This window comes from Chlorocebus sabaeus, chromosome 23 (assembly GCF_047675955.1).
Source record: "Chlorocebus sabaeus isolate Y175 chromosome 23, mChlSab1.0.hap1, whole genome shotgun sequence".
In the NCBI taxonomy this organism is placed as follows: Eukaryota; Metazoa; Chordata; class Mammalia; order Primates; family Cercopithecidae; genus Chlorocebus; species Chlorocebus sabaeus.
The window spans coordinates 26,067,412-26,091,607 of NC_132926.1; the positions used below are offsets into that span (position 1 = coordinate 26,067,412).

Below are 24,196 nucleotides of genomic sequence, written 5' to 3' on the forward strand. Positions count from 1 at the left end.
TTTCCCTACCCTCCCTACCTGGTCTTCCCAGAAGCAATTAACTAAATCAGCTGGCTCTGTACTTTAATTCTCTAGTGGTTAGCTCACTCTTATTTTCAGTCTTATATTAACTCTCATCATTTACCTTTTTAGGATATTGTCTATTTACTACCTCTGTAAGGTATAAGAATTTAGCTTATTTGCTAAAATCCACTTCCCTTTCAAACTTTGTTCTTCGATGGTTAAAATTATATGTAAAATTACAACCAAAGTTAGAGTTGTAATTTTAAGTAATGTATCTAAACCTTCGTCTTGTTTCATTAATCTCAGAGGAAAAATCTTCTCATTTTGTTAAAGTAGTCATACCTCCACCTTTCCTTCACCTCTTCTTCCCTTGACACCATCTACCATCAAGTGCCTTTGCTTCCATTGTCAAGCTTTGTAACATTAGGTTAACGTGACTGTGAGTTTTCTTTATAGGTTAATTCTAAAGTTGAAAACCAGTTTACTATGACAATATGAATTATTCATTGGAGAACCAGGTAGTATGCTAAGATGATGTTTATTTATCTTTGAATGCAATGTTATAACCTCTAAACCAAAAAAGTCAAATTCTTTTCTTTTTTTTTTTTCTATTTGAGATGGAGTCTGGCTCTGCCGCCCAGGTTGGAGTGCAATGGTGCTATCTCGGCTCACTGCAAGCTCCACCTGCTGGGTTCACGCCATTCTCTGCCTCAGCCTCCTGAGTAGCTGGGATTACTGGTGCCTGCTACCATGCCCAGCTAATTTTTTGTATTTTTACTAGAGACAGGGTTTCACCGTGTTAGTCAGGATGGTCTCAATCTCCTGACCTTGTAATCCGCCCGCCTTGGCCTCCCAAAGTGCTGGAATTACAGGCATGAGCCACCATGCCCGGTCTCAAATCCCTTTATTTTTAAAGCTGTATCTGTTGCTCAAATTTATGGCACATTTTGTTATTTTCTTATGCTTTTTATTTGAAATATAATTTCCTTATATAGTTTGTGTTGTTCATTCTGTGGTTTACAATTGTCTTTCTTCTCTTTAGGGAATACACACACGCTTTTTCACTTCACTTTGGTCATGTGAAAAAATTCTTCATTGGTAGTAAATGCTTCATTTTGTTTCTTGAGTGTATTCTTCTTGAAGTTTCTGGACTCTATACTTTTAACCAAATACTTACTATAACTGCTAATAATTATCTTCAACTTTTTTGGGAGGCTTTCATTAGTCTCACTGTTTCTTAATTTATTAAAATAATTCTTTCATAAAATTCGTTCTTAATTTCAAAGAATAGATTCAAAAAGGATATATAGGGGTCTAAAAGTCTTGATGCTTTAAAATGCCCTTCTTTTGACCTCCCTTTGAGTTTGGCTTTATCTTAGTTTGTTCTCACACTGCTATAAAGAAATATCTGAGACTGGATAGTTTACAGAGAAAAGAGGTTTAATTGGATAATGGTTCTGTAGGCTGTACAGAAAGCATGGCAGCATCAGCTCAGCTCCTGCGGAGGCCTCAGCAAACTTACAATCACGTCAGAAGGTGAAAGGAGAGCCAGAACTTCACATGGCTGGAGCAGGAGGAAGAGAAAGAGAAGGGAGGTGCTACACACTTTTCAACAACCAGATCTCGTGAGAACTCACTCACTATCACAATAACAGTACCAAGGTGATGGTGCTAAATCATTCATGAAGGATCCACCCCCACGACTCAATTACCTCCCATCAGGCCCCACCTCCAACACTGGGGATTACAATTCCACATGAGATTTGGGTGAGCACACAGATTCAAACCACATCATTCTGTCCCTGGACCCTCCCAAATCTTATATCATTCTGACATATCAAAATACAATCATGCCTTCCCAACAGTTCACCAAAGTCTTAACTCATTTTAGCATTAACTCTAAAGTCAAAAGTCTCATCTGACACAAGGCTAGTTAATTCCTTCTGCCTATGAGCCTGTAAAATCAAAAACTAGTTACTTCCAAGATACAATGAGGGTATAGGCTTTGGGTAAATACTCCCATTCCAAAAGGAAGACATTGGCCAAAAGAACAAGGCTACAGGCCTTATGCAAGTCCAAACCCCAGCAGTCATTAAAACTTAAAGCTCCAAAATAATCTGTTATTCCATGTCCCACATCCAGGGCATGCTGGTCCAAGGGATGAGCTCTCAAAGCCTTGCTCAGCCATGCCCCTGAAGATTTGCAGGGATCAGCCCCTGCAGCTGCTCTCATGGACTGGCACTGAGTGCCTGTGGCTTTTCCAGGAACATGGTGAAAGCTGCTGGTGAATCAACCATTCTGGGGGCTGCAGGGTGGTGGCCCTCCTCTCACAGCTCCATTAGGTAGTGCCCCAGTGGGGACTCTCTATGGGGGATCCAACCTCACATTTCTCCTCTGCACTGCCCTAGTAGAGGTTCTCTGTGAAGGCTCTATCCCTGCAGCAGGTTTCTGCCTGGATATCCAGGCTTTTACGTACATCCTCTGAAATCTTGGCAAAGGCTCCCAAGCCTTAACGCTTGCATTCAGTGCACTCACAGGCTTAACAACATGTGGAAACCACCAAGGCTTACAGTTTGCACCCTCTGAAGCAGTGGCCTGAGCTGTACCTGTCTGGAGCCAAGGCTGGAATAGGAGGAGCTAGGAGGCAAAAAGCAGTGTCCTGAGGCCACTCAGGGGAAATGGGGCCTTAGGACTGGCCCATAGAATCATTCTTCCCTCCTAGGCCTCTGGGCCTGTGATGGGAGGGGTTTCTTCAAAGGTTTCTTAAATGCCTTCCAGTCTGCTTCCCCATTGTCTTGGCTATCAGCATTTGCCTTCCTTTCAGTTATGCAAATTTCTGCAGCCTATTTCAATTCCTCTCCTAAAAATTGACTTTTCTACTACAGGGTCAGGCTGCAAATTTTTCAAACTTTTACACTCTACTTCCCTTTTAAATTTAAGTTCCAGTTTCAGGTCATTTATTTGCTCATATATAGGAACATAGGCTGTTAGAAGCAACCAGGCCAAATCTTGAATGTTTTGCTACTTAGAAATTTCATCCACCAGATACCTTAAATCACCACTCTCCAATTCAAAGTTCCACAGATCCCAAGGAAAAGGGCACAATGCACCCAACCTCTTTACTAATGTATAGCAAAAATGACCTTTTCTCTGGTTTCCAAAAGTTCCTCATTTCTGTCTGAGACCTCCTCAGCCTGGACTTCACTGTCCATATCACTATCGGCATTTTGGTCACAAGAATTTAACAAGCCTCTAGGATGTTCCAAATGTTCCCTCCTCTTCCTGTCTTTTTCTGAGCCCTCCAAATTGTTTCAACTCCTGCCCATTACCTAGTTCCAAAGCTGCTACATTTTCAGATGCTTTTATAGCAATGCCTCCTTCTTGAAAACAATTTTCTGTATTAGTCTGTTCTCACATTGCTGTAAAGAGATACCTGAGACTGGCTAATTTATAAAGAAAAGAGGTTTAATTGGCTCACAGTTTGCAGGCTGTACTGGAAGTATAGTGACTTCTGCTTCTGGGGAGGCCCAATATGATCTCACGGGAACTCACTCACTATCATGATAACAACACCAAGGAGATTCTGCTAAACCATGAGAAACTGCTCCCATGATTCAACTCCCACCAGGCCCCACCTCCAACATTTGGAATTACAATTCCACATGACATTTGGGTGAAGACAGATCCAAACCATATCAGGCTGAAAATAGTTTTTTTCCTCAGAAAATGAAGGAAACTGCTCCACTGCTTGTTGCCTTGAGTATTGCTGATAAAAAGTTTGATACTAGTTTGAAGATTATTTCCTTGCATATGAGGTATTCTTCTCTCCCTGTTACAAAATGACTTAAGAAATCCTTTTTACTCAGAGTTTTGAAAATTAAAGACAATGAAACAGGGATATAGAAATGGGTTCCTTCCCATTTACTTCACTTGGCTCTAGATATGTAAATTCAATCACTTCTCTTCCTTCAGCATAAATAATATTTTAAGGTTTCTTTGATAATCAGCCCCCTCCCCCATTTATCTTGTATCTCTGGGGGTCTTTATAATAAGTGGAAAAACCACTGCATTGATCTACCAGATTTGTCTTTTTACCCAATGAGATAAACAATAAATCTTGAGGCTTGAGGATAATCTTTGACCCTATGTCCTGCCCTCTACTAGGGCAAGGGTTGGCCCTTCAAGGCCCTGAGTCCAGGCTTTGCTGTGAGCAGCCCACTTATCAGTTCTCACATGCAGAGGTCAGGTGCCTACAGCTCTCCCAGGCTGGAAAATCACACTTTGGTGCCATAGTTCTGGGGTCTTGGGGTGACCTTGCTCCCATGGCTCTACTAGACATTTTCCTAGCTGGGATTCTCTGTGGTGACCCAGTCTCCGTGGTTGTCAGGCATTGACCTAGTAGGGACCCTCTTGCCTTCCTTCCCCTGTGGCAATTCTCTGCCTGGGTCCTGAGACTCTCCAAGGCATCCTTTGAAATTTAGGTAGAAGTAGCCAAGCCTTCACGCACATGTACTATGTAATCCTGCAGAATTGGCACCACATGAACACCACCAAGACTTTTGGTTTATACCTTCTGGAGTGGAGTCACAACTAGGGTGGTCAAATAGCAGTGTGCTGGAATTCAGGAAGCAGAGACTTGAGGCAACCCTGGGCAGCAAGCCTCAAGATCCCACAGCTTCCTGGGCCCCTCGCTTAAAACTGTTCTGCCCCAGGGCCCTGGCACTCTGGGTCTGTAATGGAAGTGGCAGCCTCAAAGATATGTGAAATGCCTTCCAAGTCATTCTTTTATTCTCTTTTATGAATAGCATGGGGCTAACTTCTATCCATACTAATCTTCTTATCAAAGGGTCACTTAGCCAGGCACACCCTTGGTTTTCTCTCCTAAACATGCTTTTTTATCTTTATTTTACTAGGCTGAGAATTTTCCAGATTTTTATGTTCTGCTTCCTATTTGATTATAAATTCTGTCTTTAACTCATTTTTTTCTATTCTCATATTTTACTATATAAGCAGTTGAGAGAAGCCATGCAGCACACTAAACACTCTGCCTAGAGATATTCTCCACTAAATTTCCTAGTTCATATCTCTGAAATTTTGCCTTCCACAAAGCAATATGATATGGAAACATGGCAGCCAGTTCTTTGCCACTGTGTAAGAAGGATGACCTTTTCTTCTGTTTCCAATAAGATATTCCTCATGACCCTCTATGACCTCATCAAACTGGTCTTTCAGCATCCACATTTCTACCAACATTCTGTTCATGACCACTTAGATCATCTTTAAGACAGTCTTTCTCTACAGCTCTCTTCTTCTGAGGCCCTTACCAGAAGCAGCCTTAATGCTCAGTACACAGCAATACAGGCTTTTTCCAGAATTAACTTTATGACTGTTTCAGCCTCTAGCCATTAGCTACTTCCAAATCCACTTCCACGTTTTCAGCTCCTTGTTATAGCAACAACCCCACTGCTCTGGAGCTGGTTTCTGTCTTGTAATTTTGTACTGCTATAACAAAACACCTCAGATTAGGTCATTTATAAATAGAAATTTATGGCTGACAGTTCTGAAGACTGAGAAGTACAGGATCAAGGTACTGGCAAGTTTGTTTTCGGGTGACGGGTGCCCTTTCTGCTTCTAAGACGGAAGCTGCATCCTCCTGAGGGCAGGAATGCTGTTTCCTCACATGGCAGATGAGTGGAATGACAGAGAGCACTTCCTTCAACCTCAAGCCCTTTTATAAAGGTGCCAGTCTCATTCCTGAGGGTTGAAAGCTCATGACTTAGTCACCTCCCAAAGGCCATACCCTTTAACCATGTTGCATTGCAAATTAAGTTCCAACATGAATTTTGGAGGCGGTATCCTCCTTCAAACCATAGCAATTATGTTTTTCTCTTCCATGGTACCTGTTTTCTTCCTAAGTTCAATTGTCATTTCTTTTTTTAAAACAGGGGTGTGAAAGTTTCCCTGTGGTTAGGACATAGAGGAATAAGAACAGAATGTGCTCCTGCCCAAACTGTAAGAAATGGTCTTCAACAGACTAATACATACCTTTCCTTAAAGGTATTAAATTGCTGTGGCTCCAAATAAGTCTAAGAGAATCAAATTCCAGAGAGACAAAACATTTCCTAGGTGAACAAGGACACAACTCACATAATTGGAGCCAGGTGCTAATATTGGAGGTAAGATAAGCAGAGAAACAAGCCTACCAGAGAAAGATGGTCTGTGTTTAGAAGAAACTAGCCAACTATTGACGAACCTGTAAGCTGATATATTGAATTTGAAAGTGTAAAAGCCCAAACTATAAAAATTAATTCAAGATAGACTGCTATCCTAAATGTAAAAGCTAGAGGTATAATATTTCCAGCAGAAAATATAGGAGAATATCTTTTGTGACTTGGAGTCAAGCAAAGATTTCTGAGGTAGAACAAAAAAGCAGAAATATAAAATAAAAATGTAAATAAACTGAACTTCATCAAAATTAAAAACTCCTGTTCTTCAGAAGACATCATTTAAAAAATGAAAAGTCAAGTAACAGACTGGATGAATATATCTCCAGTATACATAAATGACATAGAACTATATCCAGGATATTAAAAGAGCTCTTACAACCCAATAATAAAAAGGCAAACAATCCAATAAAAACGGGGCAAAAGACTTGAATAGACTTTTCACAACAGATATACACATGGCCAACAAGCACAACTGAAAGTGCTTAACATTACTAGCCAACAGGGAAGTGAAAATTAAAATAAGAAGAAATCTTATTTTATATCAACTATGGTTAAATTTAACAAGGCTTACAATATCAAGCATTGACAAGACAATCGAATAATTGGATCTTTCATATATCGCTTATGGGAGTGAACCACATTGGAGAACCATCTGGTGTTTCCTTCTAAAGCTAAATGTATACCTACCCCATATCACAGAAATTTCACTCATTGATATTCACTAAGAAGTGAAAACCTATGTCTACACAAAGACATGCTCACAAATATTTATAATAGTGTAATTCTTACTATTCTCAAATGGGAAACAACCAGATGTTAATCAAAAGGAAAATGAATAAGTAATTATGGTGTATTAATTGAATGATGCTGGTAAGAAGTAAAATGGAAGGATCTACTGTTACACAAGACCACATGGATGAATCTCAAAAACACACTGAATAGAGGAAGCTAGAAAGAATAGAATATATCCCATAAGACCATGTATGTGAAGTTCTGGGTTTTTTTGGTTCTTTGTTTTGTTTTGAGATGAAGTCTCGCTCTGTTGCCCACACTGGAGTGCAGAGCCATGATCTCAGCTCACTGCAACCTCTGCCTCCCAGCTTCAAGCGGTTCTCCTGCCTCAACTTCCTAAGTAGCTGGGATTACAGGCATGTGCCATCACACTTGGCTAATGTTTTCTATTTTTAGTAGAGATGGGGTTTCACCATGTTGGCCAGGTTGGTCTCAAACTCCTGGTCTCAAGTGATCTGCTCACCTCGGCCTCCCAAAGTGCTGGGATTATAGGCAGGAGCCACCGTGCCTGACTCCGTGTATGTGAGGTTTTAAAAGACAGAACACTGGTTGCCTCAATGGAAGAGGAAAATATCGGGACGGAATGAACTTTATGGTGAGAGAAATATGCTATATCTTGATTGGGGCAGGGATTCCATGAGTGTGTACCTTTGTAAAAATTCAGATCCCACATTTAAAATGTGTGATTTTATTGTATATTAATAATATCACAGGAAAGTTGAGTACAAAAATAAATGGGGAAAATGAATTAACTATTTTATTGTAGCTTGTGAAATTTTCCCCACTGTGTTATAATGGAGTCATCTTGCATTAGGGTTAGGTGACAGAACCACTCATATTTGGCAGGCAGGAATTCTACCACTGAACCAGTAATGCTGCTGGCCCCACCCATATTTGAGACAAAATTCATATATAGTCAAAATGATCCTGGAAAAGTCACTAGAAAAGTGTCCAGTATTTCACAATATAGCACAAAAGCATTTCTCTAGGGAAGAAATCAAGTTAAAAATCACAAGAAATACTCCACATATTTTTAACCTAGTATAATTCTACACACATTTTAAATAGTCGAATCTTATTTAATAGAGTGAGATGGTCATGCTATGAAAAGCATGAAGAAACCGAGACCTACTAAATTAGCAAATTTATGCCTCCCATTTGACTGACCATCTGGAATATGTTCCCACTGTGAGTAGAATGAGAAATACTTAAATTATTTTTCTACATATTCTCTATGTTCCACTGTATATAGTTCAATTGAGATAAGTTAAATGTGCACAATACATGACACTTTTGTATGCAGGTCTGTTTTCCCACAAGACTGTGGCTTCATGGGCACATGGGTGGGGCTGAGCACTGGCTGGCTTTCCTCAAAGATAGGCAAGCAGGAAACTAAACCCAGGCTTGGAATGCCTGAAAGGGCATAAAGGAAAGGCCTTACTTGGTCACCTATCCCACTGATCAGCCTTAACTGCCCCCTTGAGAAATTCACTCAGTGTCTTCAGAAAAGAATCCTTCGGTTTTGTCCTGGGGGTAAAATGCTCCTATCATCTCCATTAATGAATAGCAATGGAAAAGAGAAAGAACCATCCTTCATACCATAGGCCAGTATTCAAGTTTTGCTCCTTTCCTCCCTCACTTTGTCATAGTTCCCAATTTTAAGACCTTTACTGAGTAGTTTCTTGATTTCTTTACTGAGCTATGTTTTATATAATACAAAATTATACTTTTTCTATCTATCTTCCAAGAATGTTTTAAAATCAAATCTACTGTTTACTCCCCTCCCATTCTTTTTGCCACTTGGGGTTTAACCATGAACTGTACAGAAGAAAGTAGTAACTTTTGCTTGAGTTCAATCCTATAGCTTTTAGTAAAATCCCAGATATCAATGATTTGAATATCATTAAATGTCAAACATCTTTTCTGGTTATTCCCTAAGTCTATAATCTCTCTTTTAGGTCACACGCTTCCTTATATGGAACCTTTGTCTTTATGTGTACACATTACCTCCTAAAGAAGAATGAGATTAAAATCATAAACTATTGAGGGTCACAATTCCCTCTATATCACTACAGAAAGGGTTCCTAACTTTTAATCCATGGATGCACTTAAGTGGATCCAAACACATCCTGAAATTGTATACAGACCATCTGCATTTGCATGTGGTCATCTATTGCTGAGGAAAAAAAAAAAACCACATATTTTTATTCTAAAAAGTGATCAAGGCTGACATAATGACTCACACTTACAATCCCAGCAATTTGGGAGGCTGAGGTAGGAGACTCCTTGTGATCAGGAGCTCAAGAACAGCCTCAGCAATTCGGCAAGACCCTGTCTCTACAAAAAAAATTTAAAAATTAGCCAGGTATGATGGTGTGCACCTGTAGTCCCAGCTACTCAGGAAGCTGAGGCGAGAGAATCACTTGAGCCCAAGAGGCAGAGGCTGAAGCGAGCTGCATTTGCACCACTGCATCAGGGCAACAGGGCAAAATCCTATCCCAGAATATAAATAAATACATAAAAATTAAAAACACAGATTGAAGGTAATATGATAGAAGACAAATGTCAGAAAGGTAGTAACTAGATAAATAGACTGTATTTCTATTTCTGAGGAAGGGAGTTTTTATCACCTTTATTATAGTGATGAATCATTTGTCTATCAGAATGTCTTACATTTTTTGTTACACCACTAATAATGACATCAAAATGTTATTTGTAGATAAGACACCACCAGTCAGAAAACTCAATTAGGAAGTTCAGATCCTGAAAACTAACCTTCAGGAATCTAAAATATATTGAAAATAGTCTCTTAAAGGAGTAAGTGTATTAAAACCCAAAAAATCTCCAGGGACATTAACATTCATTTATACAAAAAAACAAACTCAAAGTATGGAAACAATTCCACAGACATTCCATATGTAGCAACATGTTTCAGAAATGCTTCTTGGCTTCTGAAGCCTAATAGATTAAGTCTAGTAGCTTGCTAAACGTTTTCAAAATTCTAATATAAGACCCACAGTCTCTCAAGCAAGAATTTATGCATAGGAGACATGGAAAAAGTAACTGGAAGCTGGACAGAAAATCTTCTAATCCAGAAATAGCAGATAGGTTTCGGTTTCCATGCTGGTATCAAGTACTGTCTGGAGTGATGTGTTGGAAGGATTCTACAGCTCCTGAGCTAGAATTAATTAGTAATGTCTGTAAGGCAACGGGGAAGAAGGGTAGTAGTACATGTACCAGGTGTCTTATATCCCTGGCCTAGTGAGAGAGGTGAGGGCTTCCATAAAGGCAGAAGAGCACAATGCTGTATTAGGAAGAAAGGTAACAAGAATGGATATAGTGGGTAGGAGGAAAATATGAATACAAGACATATAAAATATATTATACAGATGGAAAAACTAGGACAGCAAATAAAAACCCAAACCAAAAACAACTGGAAATTAAAAAATAAGAAAATCCAAAAAGAATCAATGAGTCGTGAGAAAATGACCTATTTTAAAACTAAATCCATTCTGCCATATATTTATCCACCCATCCATATCTATTGAGTACTTACTATATGCTATGCAGAGTTGGGAACTAGAAGATACACTCATAAAAACAAGAATTGTTGCCTTGAAGAGCTTGAATTTCATTGAGGGAGATTGACTTGCAAATACAATTATAATGACCACTCTTCACAGTAAGAATTACAATACAGGTTTGCAAAAAATGCAATGGAGTCAAAAGGGAATATGTGACTTCCAGTTCAAGGGAGTCCAGAAGGCCTCCAGTGAACTGGAACTTTATTATCGCTATTTTTTATTATACTTTAAGTTCTAGGGTACATGTGCACAATGTGCAGGTTTGTTACATAATGTATACATGTGCCATGTTGGTGAGCTGCACCCATTAGCTTGTCATTTACGTTAGGTATATCTCCTAATGCTATCTTTCCCCCCTCCTCCCACCCCACAACAGGCCCCAGTGTGTGATGTTCCCCACCCTGTGTCCAAGTGTTCTCATTGTTCAGTTTCCACCTATGAGTGAGAACATGCGGTGTTTGGTTTTCCATAACGGAACTTTAAAGGTAAGGGGTTTTCCAGATTTGTTGCTGTTGGTGTGGACACTACAGACAAAAGAACCAGCAAGTGCAAAAGAGAGGAGGCCGGGCACGGAGGCTCATATCTGGAATCCCAGCACTTTGCGAGGCCGAGGTAGGCGGATCACGAGGTCAGGAGATTGAAATCAACCTGGCTAACACAGTGAAACCCCGTCTCTAAAAAAAAAAAAAAAAAAAAAAAAAAAAATTAACCGGGTGTGGTGGCGGGTGCCTGTAGTCCCAGCTACTTGGGAGGCTGAGGCAGGAGAATGGTGTGAACCCAGGAGGCAGAGGTTGCAGTGAGCCAAGATCGCACCACCGCACTCCAGCCCGAGCCACAGAGCAAGACTCCGTCTCAAAAAAAAAAAAAAAAAAAAAAAAAGGGGGGGGTGATATTAAAGGACGTAACATGTAACATATAACATCTTTCTAATAAATGGAAACATTCACTGAAGCTGGTGGAAAGACTGGGGGAAGAGAAGCAAGGAATGAGTAAAAAGACATGACACAAAAAGGCTAATGGAATGGGAAGATGGTATATCATACATGAAGCTCTTTAGACAGTCCTTTAGGCAGCAGGGGAGCGGGATGGCTTTCAAAGCATTTTCGCATTTATGCCACTTTGGTCTTCATAACAAATATATGAGATGGGCATAGACTGATTCTTCAATCCAGGCTAAATATGAGGAAAATGCTGGTGCACTGGTGTAAACATTTGAAAAAGTCTAATGAAAAGAAATGACCAAGAGCGGGTGGGTTTAGCAGGAAAGCAAAAGGGAAGAATAAAACAAGTTGAAAAGGGAAAAAAAAGGTCTTTCTGTAAGATGTGAATTTTTAGTGGAGAGATTTTTAACTTATGTTATATTTGCTTAGTTATGAAAACAATATATTAAAAACTGCAGAAGAAAGTTAAAATGGCCATTTCTTGTGTTGGAGAAAGACAGAGAGAGAGAGAGAAACCGTGTGTGTGTCTGTGTGTGTGTGTGTGTGTGTGTGTGTGTGTTAACCCAGCAGATAAGACCTAAATCTGTACAAGATTTTGAGCGCAGCAGCAACTGAGATTTTGTTAAGTTTCAAAGGCCTTGGGTAAAATTCAACCCAAGTAAACAAACAGACTGCAAAACATAATGCTCAAGGGGAAAAACACAGATCTTTTTTTCAGTAACTGTCAAAAAGAGACTATTCCTAAAACGGTAGCTATCTGAATTAGAAACAAAAAAATAAAGGCAAAAACCACATTCTGCTGCTACCAGAATCAGAAGCAGAATCAAAGAACACTCAAGGAAGTATCCTTTAGTCGGGCAGGACTTAAAAAATCTGGGACTAGAACTGGGCCCATTACATGCATTTTACGGGCCCAACACAAAGATCAGATGAGAGAATTTTAATCCACCAGGGTGGTTTCAAGAAAGCAACTTGACCTCTCTTTCTTAGTTTCCACATCCATAAAACGAGGATAACTTTGTAAGAACTATTATTGGAAGTAGGAAGAAAAGAATAGAATATGTCTGGAATATATAGGTGAAAAAAATGAGATTATATTTCAAATAAGATATTCTGAATGGCATTTCAAGGTCTCGTTGAAGACAGTAAATGCTAAAATTCAGCAAAAAGTCTTTCATAGAATTTATAAACAATTTCTTTAGCTCAATCTGTTTTGACCTCATATTCCATGTTAGACTCAACACTTACAGATAGTTTGTCACACGTGCCCAAAGAGTGCTCCTGTAGAAACATTAATTACTAATTCACTTGAAATTGAATGGAACTGTAATATTTGCTGAGCTCTAGGCTTATCTGATACAAATGCTCATTTTACATTTGAGGAAATTGAGATCCAAAAGAGAGGGTAGGTGTCACATCGATATCAAGTGGCCAAGCTCTGTGTAACTCCTGACTCAATAGGGACTCAGTGTATACTGGCAGAATAAAGAAATAAAACCAGCTGTAGAAAGTGACGTTCTGAATTATCCAGCCAGATTCTTCTCTTTTCACAAGAAACCATGATTCCCCTCTGCTCATCCTCCCCATGTTTGACACTAAGATATTTATTATCTGAGACAAAATTTCAATGCATGATGAATTTCCAGAGAAATTCAATGAGGGCTACAGAAAGCTGTAAGAGAAGGGCCGTCATAAGACTTGATAAGTTAGCCACAGTTCCGCTGCTGTGCTGTGAGGCACAAAAATATAAAAACCATCATTTCCACATCCAAAGAAAACAGACAAGTGCAAAAGTGATCCACATGAATATTAGGACTTCTACAAAACCAGCATAAGATTCACTGGTAAGAAAGATTCCAGAGAAGAAAATACTTATCTACAGACACACACACACACACACACCCCTCCAGGTACACCTGACAGTACCTGAAAAATTATTCTTCGAAGTCACCCATCTCCCCACCCTCAGTGGTGACTATGAGAAACAATAACAAAACCTACCCACAAAAGCAGCCTCTAATTTCCTTTTGACAACATTACTTGGAGGTGCATAGAGATTTTCTACTTACATAGCAACTTGGTAATAGACTAATTAATTTTTCCTTATAGGAAAGGTACTGTTAGCCTGCACATATTTGCAATTTTTCTGGCTTTTAAATTGTACTGTGGAAATCAAGACTTTAAAAGCTACAGATAAAATAAAGACTGATGCTGAAATCATGAAGAAAATAATATGACAGGAATACAAATTGTGGAGGTGCACGGAGGAATTCAGCTCTTCGATGTTCCCAAACAATTAACCTTGCTGATATCTGTTAAACATGCTAAATAGTTTCAGGCTCCTTTCAATCATTCTGGACAGATAAAGCATAACAATTACATTTAATGACAATTTTTCCTCAACACAATTTCCTATATAGTAATTAAATGCCTTTTTTTTTTCTGTTGAGCAACAGGGTCCACTTCATTCCGAGGTTACAAATTCTTATAATAAAACACTGATACAGTTTTTAGAAACAACAGCATTTTGCTTTCAGCTAAAATTAAGTGCATACATAGACACACATAGGGACTCAGAGCTGCCACATACAATAGGGAATTAGATTATTCTCTTGCTTAGGAATGTCATTGTTCATATAATCTCTAAAACCCAAAACAGCAGCCTAACATTTATAAAGGGCTTATAAGGAACCAACACATACTAATTTGTCAGCAGCATAATTTTATTTAATCCTCACTTTGTATCAGGTAGGTATGAGAATCATCCCCATCCTATGCGTGAAGAAACTGAGGTCTGGAGCACCCAGAAAGTAGAACCACCTGGACTTGAGCTAAGGCAGTCTCACGCCAGGGCTCTTTATTAAATGACATTGCCTCTGCAAGTCATCATATGGGATTTTCTAAACTGCATATTACATAGTTTCTGGCTCTAGAATTTATATCATGGTCCATGTTCTAGAAGGTTCACCTTGAGAAAACAGGCTTTAGAGCCCTTTAAAGCAATGATCCTTGAGAGCAGAAGCAATATTTGCTATTAACTTTTATCTCCCCATAATTATTAGAAAAATACAGAATGCTGGCCGGGCACAGTAGCTCACCGCTGTGATCATGGCACTTTGGGAGGCCAAGGCCAGTGGATCACCTGAGGTCAGGAGTTCGAGACCAGCCTGGCCAACGTGGTGAAATCCCATCTCTACTAAAAATACAAAAAAATTAGCCAGGCATGGTGGTGAACGCCTGTAATCCCAGCTACTCGGGAGGGTGAGTTAGGAGAATCGCTTGAACCCGGGAGGCGGAGGTTGTGGTGAGCCAAGATTGCACCATTACACTCCAGCCTGGACGACGAGCGAAACTCCATCTCAAAAAACAACAATAACAACAACAACAACAAAAACGAAAGACAAGAATAAAGAGAAATACAGAGGGCATTTATTTAACAACCACCGTCCCTAATGGGTTATTCTGGAAGCCTCTTCAAGAGACTGTTTCCTCATAACTGGCCTGGAATAAAGATGGAGTCATGTAACTTAGGCAATACCATTCTGGACATGGGAATGTGCAAGGATTTCATGACAAAGACACCAAAAGCAATCATAACAAAAGCAAAAATTGATGAGTGGAATCTAATTAAACTTAAGAGCATCTATACAGCAAAAAAATAAAAAATAACTTTCAACAGAATAAACAACCTACAGAATGGAAGAAAATATCTGCAAACTATGCATATGACAAAGGTCTAATATCCAGCATCTACAAGGAACTTAAACAAATTTACAAGAAATAAACAAGCAACCCCATTAAAAAGTAGGCAAAGGACATAAATAGTTTTCAAAAGAAGACATACATGTGGCCAAACAAGCATATGAAAAAAAGCTCAATATCAGTGATCATTAGACAAATGAAAATCAAAACCATTATAAGATACCATTTCTCACACCAGTCAGAATGGCTATTACGAAAAAGTCAGAAAATTACAGATGCTGGTGAGATTGCAGAGAAAAGGGAACACGTATACACTGTTGGTGGGAGTATAAATTAGTTCAACCATTGTGAAAGCCGTATGATGATTCCTCAGACAGCTAAAAGCAGAATTACCATTTCACCCAGCAATCCCGTTACTGAATATATACCCAGAGGAATATAAATCATTCTACCATAAAAACACATGTGCATGAATGTGCATTGCAGCACTATTCAGAATAGCAAAGACAATGAATCAACCTAAATGCCCATCAATGACAGATTGGATATAGAAAATGTTGCATATGTACACCATGGAATCCTATGCAGCCATAAAAAGAACAACATCATGTCTAATGTGGGAACATGGATGGAGCTGGAGGCTATCATCCTAAGCAAAACAACACAGGAACAGAAAACCAAATACCTCATGTTCTCACTTATAAGTGGAAGCTAAATGATGAGAACTCGTGAACACAAAGGGAACAACAGACACTGGGGTCTACTTGAGGGTGGAGAGTTGAGGGAGGGAGAGGAGCAGAAAAAAATAACTACAGGCTTAATACCTGGATGATGAAATAGTCTGTACAGCAAACCCCTGTGACGCTAGTTTGCCTACATAACAAAGCTTCACATGTACCCTGGAACCTAAAATAAAAGTTCAAAATAAAAAGATGGGGTCATAGGCACTTATGCCAAATGAGTAACATGATAGTGAAGCCAGGCCTTGGAGTCAGATGGACTGACACTTGAATTCAGCTTCTGTGACCAAGCAGCATGATTTGGAGCAAGTTCCTTAACTTTTCTCAGTACCAGTTTCTACATCTGTACATTAGGAATAATGATACCTATCCCAGAGAGTTGTTTCAAGGATCAAATGAGTTTACGCATTTAAAGAAAAGCACTTTGAACAAAGTACGTAATTAATGGCAGTTCCTAACAAAAATTTAATGCATTTTAAAATTGAAATATAATTTGCATGCAGTGAAATGCTTAATATGTTTATCATTTAATCAGCTTTGATGATGCATATCAAGACACAGAACATTTTCATCACCCTAGAAATTTCCCTCATGAACATTTCCCAGGCAATACCTCACCAGAAGCAAGCACTGAGCCGATTTCTGTCACCATAGATTAGTTCTAACTATTCTCTACTTCCATATACTTAAAATTATACGAGTTTTTTTTCTGGTGTTAGACCTACGCCATACTACTTTTGAGATTCGTCCATGTTATTATGTGTGACAGTCTTTTTATTGTTGAATATTCTACTATATTAGTCCATTTTCACATTGGCTATAAACAACTACCTGAGACTGGGTAATTTATAAAGAAAAGAGGTTTAATTGACTCACAGTTCTGGAAACTTACAATCATGGCAGAAGGCAAAGGAGAAACAAGGCATGTCTTACATGGTGGCAGGAGAGAGAGCGAGCGAGCGGGGAACTGCCAAACACTTTTAAACCATCAGAGCTTATGAGAACTCACTCACTACCAGGAGAACACCATGATCCAATCACCTTCCAGCCAGGTCCCTACCTTGACACGTGGGAATTACAATTAGAGATGAGATTTGGATGGGGACACAGAGCCAAACCATATCATCTACTTTATGAATATGTAAAAGTTTATCCATTTTTTTTTTTTGGTTAGACATCTGAGTTGTTTTCAGGATTAAATTATTATAATTAAAGTTATTAAGAACACTTGTGCACAAATGTTTTCAATCCTCTTCGATAAATACCTAGGAATGGAATTTCTAGGTCTTAAAATAGATAATTGGACAACTTTATAAGAAACTGCCAAATTGGTTTTCAAAGTGATAGGAACATTATATAATTCTACCAGTAATGTATGAGAACTGTGGTTACTTCACATCCTTTTAACTTTTGATGCTCTCATTCTTTTTATTTTTAGCCATTCTGATAAGTGTGTAGAACTATCTCATTGTGGTTTTAATTTGCATTTGAAAACAAATGCAAATTAAGCACCACTGCTTGTCTTTATTGGTTATTTTATCTAGTTTTATGAAGTGCATGCTCATATATATGTTAAATGTATGTATTACAAATATTTTCTCCTAGTCTGTGGTCCATCTCTTTATTTTGTTTTGGTATTTTTTGATGAGTAGATGCTTTTAATTTTCATGAAGTTTAAAGTATTTATTTCTTCTTACGGTTTGTGCTTTTGTGTCCTTTCTAAGAAATCTTTTCCTCCTGAAGTTATAAAGATATTCTAGCTTTTGTTCCAGGAGATCTCTAGTGGGATATTTTTTGGATTTTTTTTTTGTTGTTTAAATTTATGTTTCAATCTGTGCTCTGACTCAAACTGATTTTTGTGTATGGTATAAGGTAGAGGTTAAGCTTCTTTATTTTTACAGAAATATCCAGCTGTTTTGTACTATTTGTTGAAGCAATTTTTCGTATCTCTTTTGAATTAATGTTGTGCTCTTGTTAAAAGCCAGTTGAATATATATATGTCTACCTATTTCAGAACTCTCTATTCTGTTTTATTATTTATTTTTATTTTTATGTGGACAGAGTCTCACTATGTCACCCAGTCTGCAGTGCAGTGGCACAGTCATATCTCACTATAACCTCAAATTCCTGGACACAAGCAATCTAGGACTATAGGTATGTGCTATGATGCCTGGCTAATTTCTTTCTTTGCTTTTTTTTTCTTTTTTATTTTATTTTATTTTATTTTATTGTAGAAACAGGGTCTTGCTATGTTGTCCAGGCTGGTCTTGAACTCCTGACCTCATGCAATCTTCTTCTCTTGTCCTCTCAAAGCACTAGGATTACAGGCATGAGCCTTGATATCTGGCTTACTCTATTTTATGGACTCATTTATTTATAATGACAGCTATTTTAAGTTTAGTTTTAAAATTAATTTTATATCTATTTTTTCCATTTTGTAGATTTCAAATGCAGTCATTAAAACCTCAGAAACTTTGTTTATGATTTTTTTGAAAAAGTTTTTTCCCTTTTGATGTCATATGCATATGTATTTATGTATGTGTTCAGTATGTATACATACAAATACACACATACACACACACTAAGGCATATAGGTCATTAATATTCTTAGATTGTCCTAGTTTTTAGACATCAAATTTTTGTAAGCTCCCTTATTTTTCAGAGATCAGGTTGAGCAGTGGTTTTTAAATTTTAGCAAAGCATACGAATTATCTAGATGGCTTATTAAATAAAAACAGATTTCTGGACCTTACTCCAAGAAATTTTGACTTAGTAAAGTCAAATAGTAAGTCTTGGAAAGGGTCGAAGAATTTGCATGCCTAACAAGCTCAGATGATGCTGATGCTGCTGGCTTATGAAACATACTTTAAACAGCACAGGCTTAGAAAAATTAGATGGCCTTTCTAACGTTCCTATAGGAGCTTTATTGGAATTTTGATTTGCCTTTTCTAAAGGCTAGTTCCATAGCCACTAATTTATAGTGTCTTCACTTGAGAAGACATCTGAAAAATCTATTCCATGCACCACAGCATAAGAGCCAGAAAGCATTAGACAGATTGATAGTACCAACACTGCCTCCTTTCCTTCTTCCTTCCTGGAAACTGGGTTTTGGTCTGTGAACAGAGACAGGCACATTCTTATATATACTACAGCTGAATAGAGCCCTGTGATGAACATGCACAGCAAAACAGGCATTCTTCTCCTTGCACCCTCTGTCAACAATCAGAGAGAGCTTTATGTTCCCCTTAATGGTTGATTGGTCTCTAAACCAGAAACATTTTTATAGCCAAGTCCTTTAAAACTTTTCTAAATGTATGTGGTAAGTAGCTGGCATCTAAGTGAACATTCTTGACAGAAGAGACACTCTGAATTAAAGTTCGATACTCTCAAAGCCTAAAAACCTCAGGAATCAAAATCCCAACCCAAACCCCTAAGCTTCTCTAGGTTTTTGAGGACAAGCAAAGAACATTTTAGTTTTCCTTTCCAATAGATCAAGAATATGTGGAAAGGCTGGGCATGGTGGCTCACACCTGTAATCCCAGTACTTTGGGAGGCCGAGGAGGTAGGATCACTTGAGGTCAGGAGTTCGAGACCAGCCTGGACAACATGGCGAAACCTCATTTCTACTAAAAATACAAACATATTAGCCAGGTGTGGTGGTGGGCGCCTGCAATCCCAGCTACTTTGTAGGCTGAGGCAGGAGAATCACTTTTGTACTTGGGAGGTGGAGGTTGTAGTGAGCTGAGATTGTGCCATTGCACTCCAGCCTGGACAACAGAGTGAGACTCCAACTCCGAAAAAAAAGTAATAATAAAAAAAATGAGTAAGTGGGAAGAAATAACTGTACCACAACTATACATCAATTATGTAGGATGTTTATACTTGTACAAGGACTCAATAAAGGTACACTGTGTTGTATTTTTCTTTTATGAATGGTTAATTACCTATTTGGCCCTTAAAACCATGTTAATAAAAAATGAATTCTTACTAAGTATTTATACTTAAACTTCCTTAAAGATGCCAAAAAGAGAAAAATAATTTGTCTTCTTTATAAAAAAAAAAAAAAAGTTATTCTGCCTAGAGAAGGAAGAGTGTTTGCTTGACATGCTTTCTAGCAGTTCTGCAAGCAATGTGAACATCACAGCTCAATCATTTATTCACTGGCATTTGGGAATACTAGATAGAAAGTGCTTTATCCTCAAAGGAAGGCCCATTCATGACTAGCTAAGAGCACACACCACACTTACTCTAGCAGTGAGAAATTCAGAAATAAAATGACAGCAGGCCTGTGGCCGTAACTAAAGTGATATTCAACAGCTCCACACTTCTACCTTGCACGTGCATGACATATGACCTATGGTGCCAAGAGAAGGGAGCCAATGCCACACCTCACCTACATTGTTCTCCCAGTTCCCAGAAGCCTTTGGGTTATGAAGGATTATTTTTCTTTCTTTTTTGAAGGAGATTAAAAGGGCATCAAATGAGTTACCAATGGAATTTTCAGGGATATCCTACAACATCTCTTGAATATGCCATGTGGTTCTAAGCTGTAAAATCATCTTTTCCCCAGTGCTTTTAACTAGTAGTGAATGCAATCCTACTACTCTCTACAGTAGATGAGCACAGAGATTTAAATTCTACTAAGTCTGGGAATGAGCCTGGCCCCTGACCCTTTCTTGCTACACAGCCTTAGAAAACCTTTTTACTTATCTCCCCTTTGGTTTCCCAGAACAGAAATCTGTATTCCAGATGGTTGTTATGAGTTGTGCTTATAATATTTTTTTTCAAAGCTCAGAGCACAATGCCTGACTCACAATACACACTCCACAAATGGTGGTTCTAAGCATTCTATCTCTCCCCTCACTCCATCTGTCCCTCCCTCCCCGATACTCTCTCTCTCTCTCTCTATATATATATATATATACACACACATATATGCATATACACATGCGCATGCATGCACACACACACACACACACACATAGATACCATTCAATAAATTACATATATTTATACATACAGGTTTTTGTATGTGTATAAGGATGTATTTATATGCATGCAAATGCATACTTTGTTGATGAGTGTCTGGTTACCATTACTGTGATAATTATCATTTGAACTAGAAAAGAATAATTGAGACCTTTTGATTTCAACTTAGAGTCTGCTCCAGCATGGGTATATATCCAAAATAAATACAAAGACAGCTCCCCTAAAGACCTTAAGGAATAACAAAATTTTGTCAAAGTCTCCTGTGGACACTGTAAATACCAATAAACAGTGTATTACACAGCACCACTTCTTTACTCATCTTTTTACCTGAAGTCTTTTATCACATAAGTATCTACCCTCATTTCTCTTTTCTTTCTAGCTGAGACACCTGCACAAACCTGTCTGCATGCTTTGTCTTTGCACTCTGACCACCCTCTTTATTATAGAGTCAATGCAGGCTTCCTTCAGTTTCTACCATTGTATCTTTACCTGTGGTAACACTTCCCATAAGTGGTGGGATCTTTTCAGGATAGAAAAGATCTTTCCTTTAAGAGACAAAGTAAAGAGAAGAAGAAGGTTAGGGACGGGGGAGGAGAAAGGCTGCGAATATGGATAAATATCTTTAAATGTATCACATTTGTCTTAGAAAATAATAAAGTCACAAACCCATACCTTAGCAGTCCTAATCTTCTTGAATCATGGACATAAATTTCAGGGCAACATTGGGATTAAGAAAATCCCCTCAGGCCACCACAAAAGGGACAGTTGTCTCAGCCTTCACACAGGTTCCAGTATAGCCTTCTCCAAATCCCTGAGGATGGAGGTTTCTTCCAAGTCTACAAAATCACCAGAGAAAGACAATGTCCATAAAGAAAAACAAAAAGCAAAAACAAGACAGGGTGATATTAAATTAAAGGCCATTTGGTTTGGAGAGACTAAACAAAAGATATTTTAAATTCTGTTTGTCATAAAATTGCATAATGCCTGAATGGATTCAGTCCTGACTGAATTAAAGAATTATACAAAAAGAAAATTCATAGTGTATCAAGGCTAGAAGGTATTTTAGGACTTATCAAATCAAATTTGCCCTTTAACTTACAGGGAAACTGAGGATGGGAGAGCAAAAGTGATTTTCCATGACGATTCATTATCTGTGGCACAGTTCAATCTGTGTGTCAAGCAAATCCTTAGTATACGAAAACAATGTGTTTAACACTGGTCTATCATAAAAGTAAGACCAGGCACCAGTGCATCACTCCACCTTGAAATACCTCCCTCACTTGACTTCTAAGGTACCAATCTTACTGCTACCACTGGCCACTCCATCTTGGCTACCTCTGTTGCATCTTTTCATCCTCCCAGTTTCCAACATAAGGAGATCTTAGGGTTCAGTCCTGAGCCTCTTCTCTATACACACTTTCTCACCAGCTACATCTTCCAGGTCCACAGCTTGAGATACCAGTTATAATCTGAAAACTCTGATATTTGTCTCCAGGCCCAGATATTTCCCTGAACTCTAAACTCAATCAACTGACTCTTCAACAACTCTACTTGGGGTTCCAATAGGCATGTCAGATATAACATGACCCAACTGAGGTCATGACTTCACCACCACCACCACCAGCTCCCACCTGGAAAATACTAAAGCCCTCCTTCTTCTAAGTGTATACCTTCTCAGTCAATGGCAATTTTATTCACCCAGTTGGTCAGGCCTAAACCCTCCAAGTAAACCTTGATGCCTGTCTTGCCTATCTACCTCACATTGTCCATTTCATCAGCACATTCTGGTGGCGCTATCTTCAGAATAAATCCAGCAGCTGACCATTTTTTACCACATCTTTTACTACCATGCTGGTGCAAGACATCATTAAAGATCTGCAAGGTTGCACAGCAGGCTCTCTCAGACTAGGGTTGGTATTCTCCACCAGGCCCATGTAAGAGAATGACACTCCCCTGCTCAAAACCTTCCACCTCACTCAGACTCAAAGTCAAAGTTGTTACAATGGCCAAAAGGATCCTGCTTGATGTTTGATGCATCTTTCTTACCACCGTCCTCATCATCTACCCTTCTCCCTCTCATTTCTTCCTCTCTAGCCATGCTGTTCCTCTAACACGCCCCTGACTCTATCAGGAGCCTTTGAACTCATCATTCCCTCTACCTGGGAAACTTTTCTCCTCACTGTTTCATGTCTTTGCCCAAATGTTACCTTTCCAGTGAGGACCCTTGTAAAATTACCCTGCTTAAAATTATAAACTCATACCACATATCTCATCCCTTTTTCTCTAGATGTAAAAGTCTTTTTGATGTATTACATGTCTATCTGTTTATTATCTCTCATCCCCCAATAAAATGTAAACTCCATGCATGCAAGAAATTCTACCTCTGGTATCCTGCTGTGTCTCCAGCACCTCACTTCACTGATAACCTTGCACGAAGGTGGAGCTCAATAAATATTCATTGAATGAATGAATAAGCAGACAGTAAGGTTAAGTAAACCTTCTCATGGCCACTCAGTTGATAAGTGGCTGAGCCTGGTTTGAACCAAAAGCATTCCATCTCCTGTATTTTTGACAACTATGAAATACTGACTAGATGAATGTCTTCTAGTGTTGGGTTTAGGAAAAGGATTGGTATAGTCTGTAGTGTGATGCAAAAGATGAATGTTAGGTATATTTGTGAAGTTAGCAAACAAAAGCCCTAAAACTATTTCTAGGAGATACTCTAAAGAGTATGTGTGGCACGTATTGGGATGACTCTGCTTACAGGCTAATACTGAAATCTCATTGTTACTTTCATCATGTCTTTTTCAGATTTTCTGCCTTTGCTTCCATGCCATTATTTCCTGTCATTCCCTCAACTCTCAGTCCCTGCTTTACTATAATAAAAAATATGAAGTAAAGGAATCCAGGGTTAGATAACAAAAAGGGGAAATGATGTGTTTAGGGAAAAGGTATTGGGCAGTCATCAAAGGACTTTAGATCTAAACCTAATTTGGTCACCAATTTGTCATTTGCCTTTAGGGTTGTCCCTTCCTCTCCCTGGGGTACCCCTCATTTTTATTTTATGTTACCCCTCATTGGGGGTAACATAAATTCCTTCGAAGATCTTTAGCTCCCAAAAATGATCATTTTTTTTTTTTTAACTAATAAAAGGCTCCCTTATCCTCAGTAGTCTAAAACTGGTTAGGAAATATGGTGCAATGTTTAAGAACTCGGCT

The 24,196-nt window shown here is 38.6% G+C and overlaps 1 protein-coding gene across 1 annotated transcript in view; it reads right to left on the minus strand.

Annotated features, from left to right (window-relative positions):
• SGCD (sarcoglycan delta) overlaps positions 1-24,196 on the minus strand; it is a 1,043,506-nt gene that overhangs the window by 609,786 nt on the left and 409,524 nt on the right. Inside the window, exon 2 of the mRNA XM_038005626.2 lies at positions 21,651-21,814. The gene's annotated coding sequence lies outside the window, so the exon portion shown is untranslated. The remainder of the gene's footprint in view (positions 1-21,650; positions 21,815-24,196) is intronic.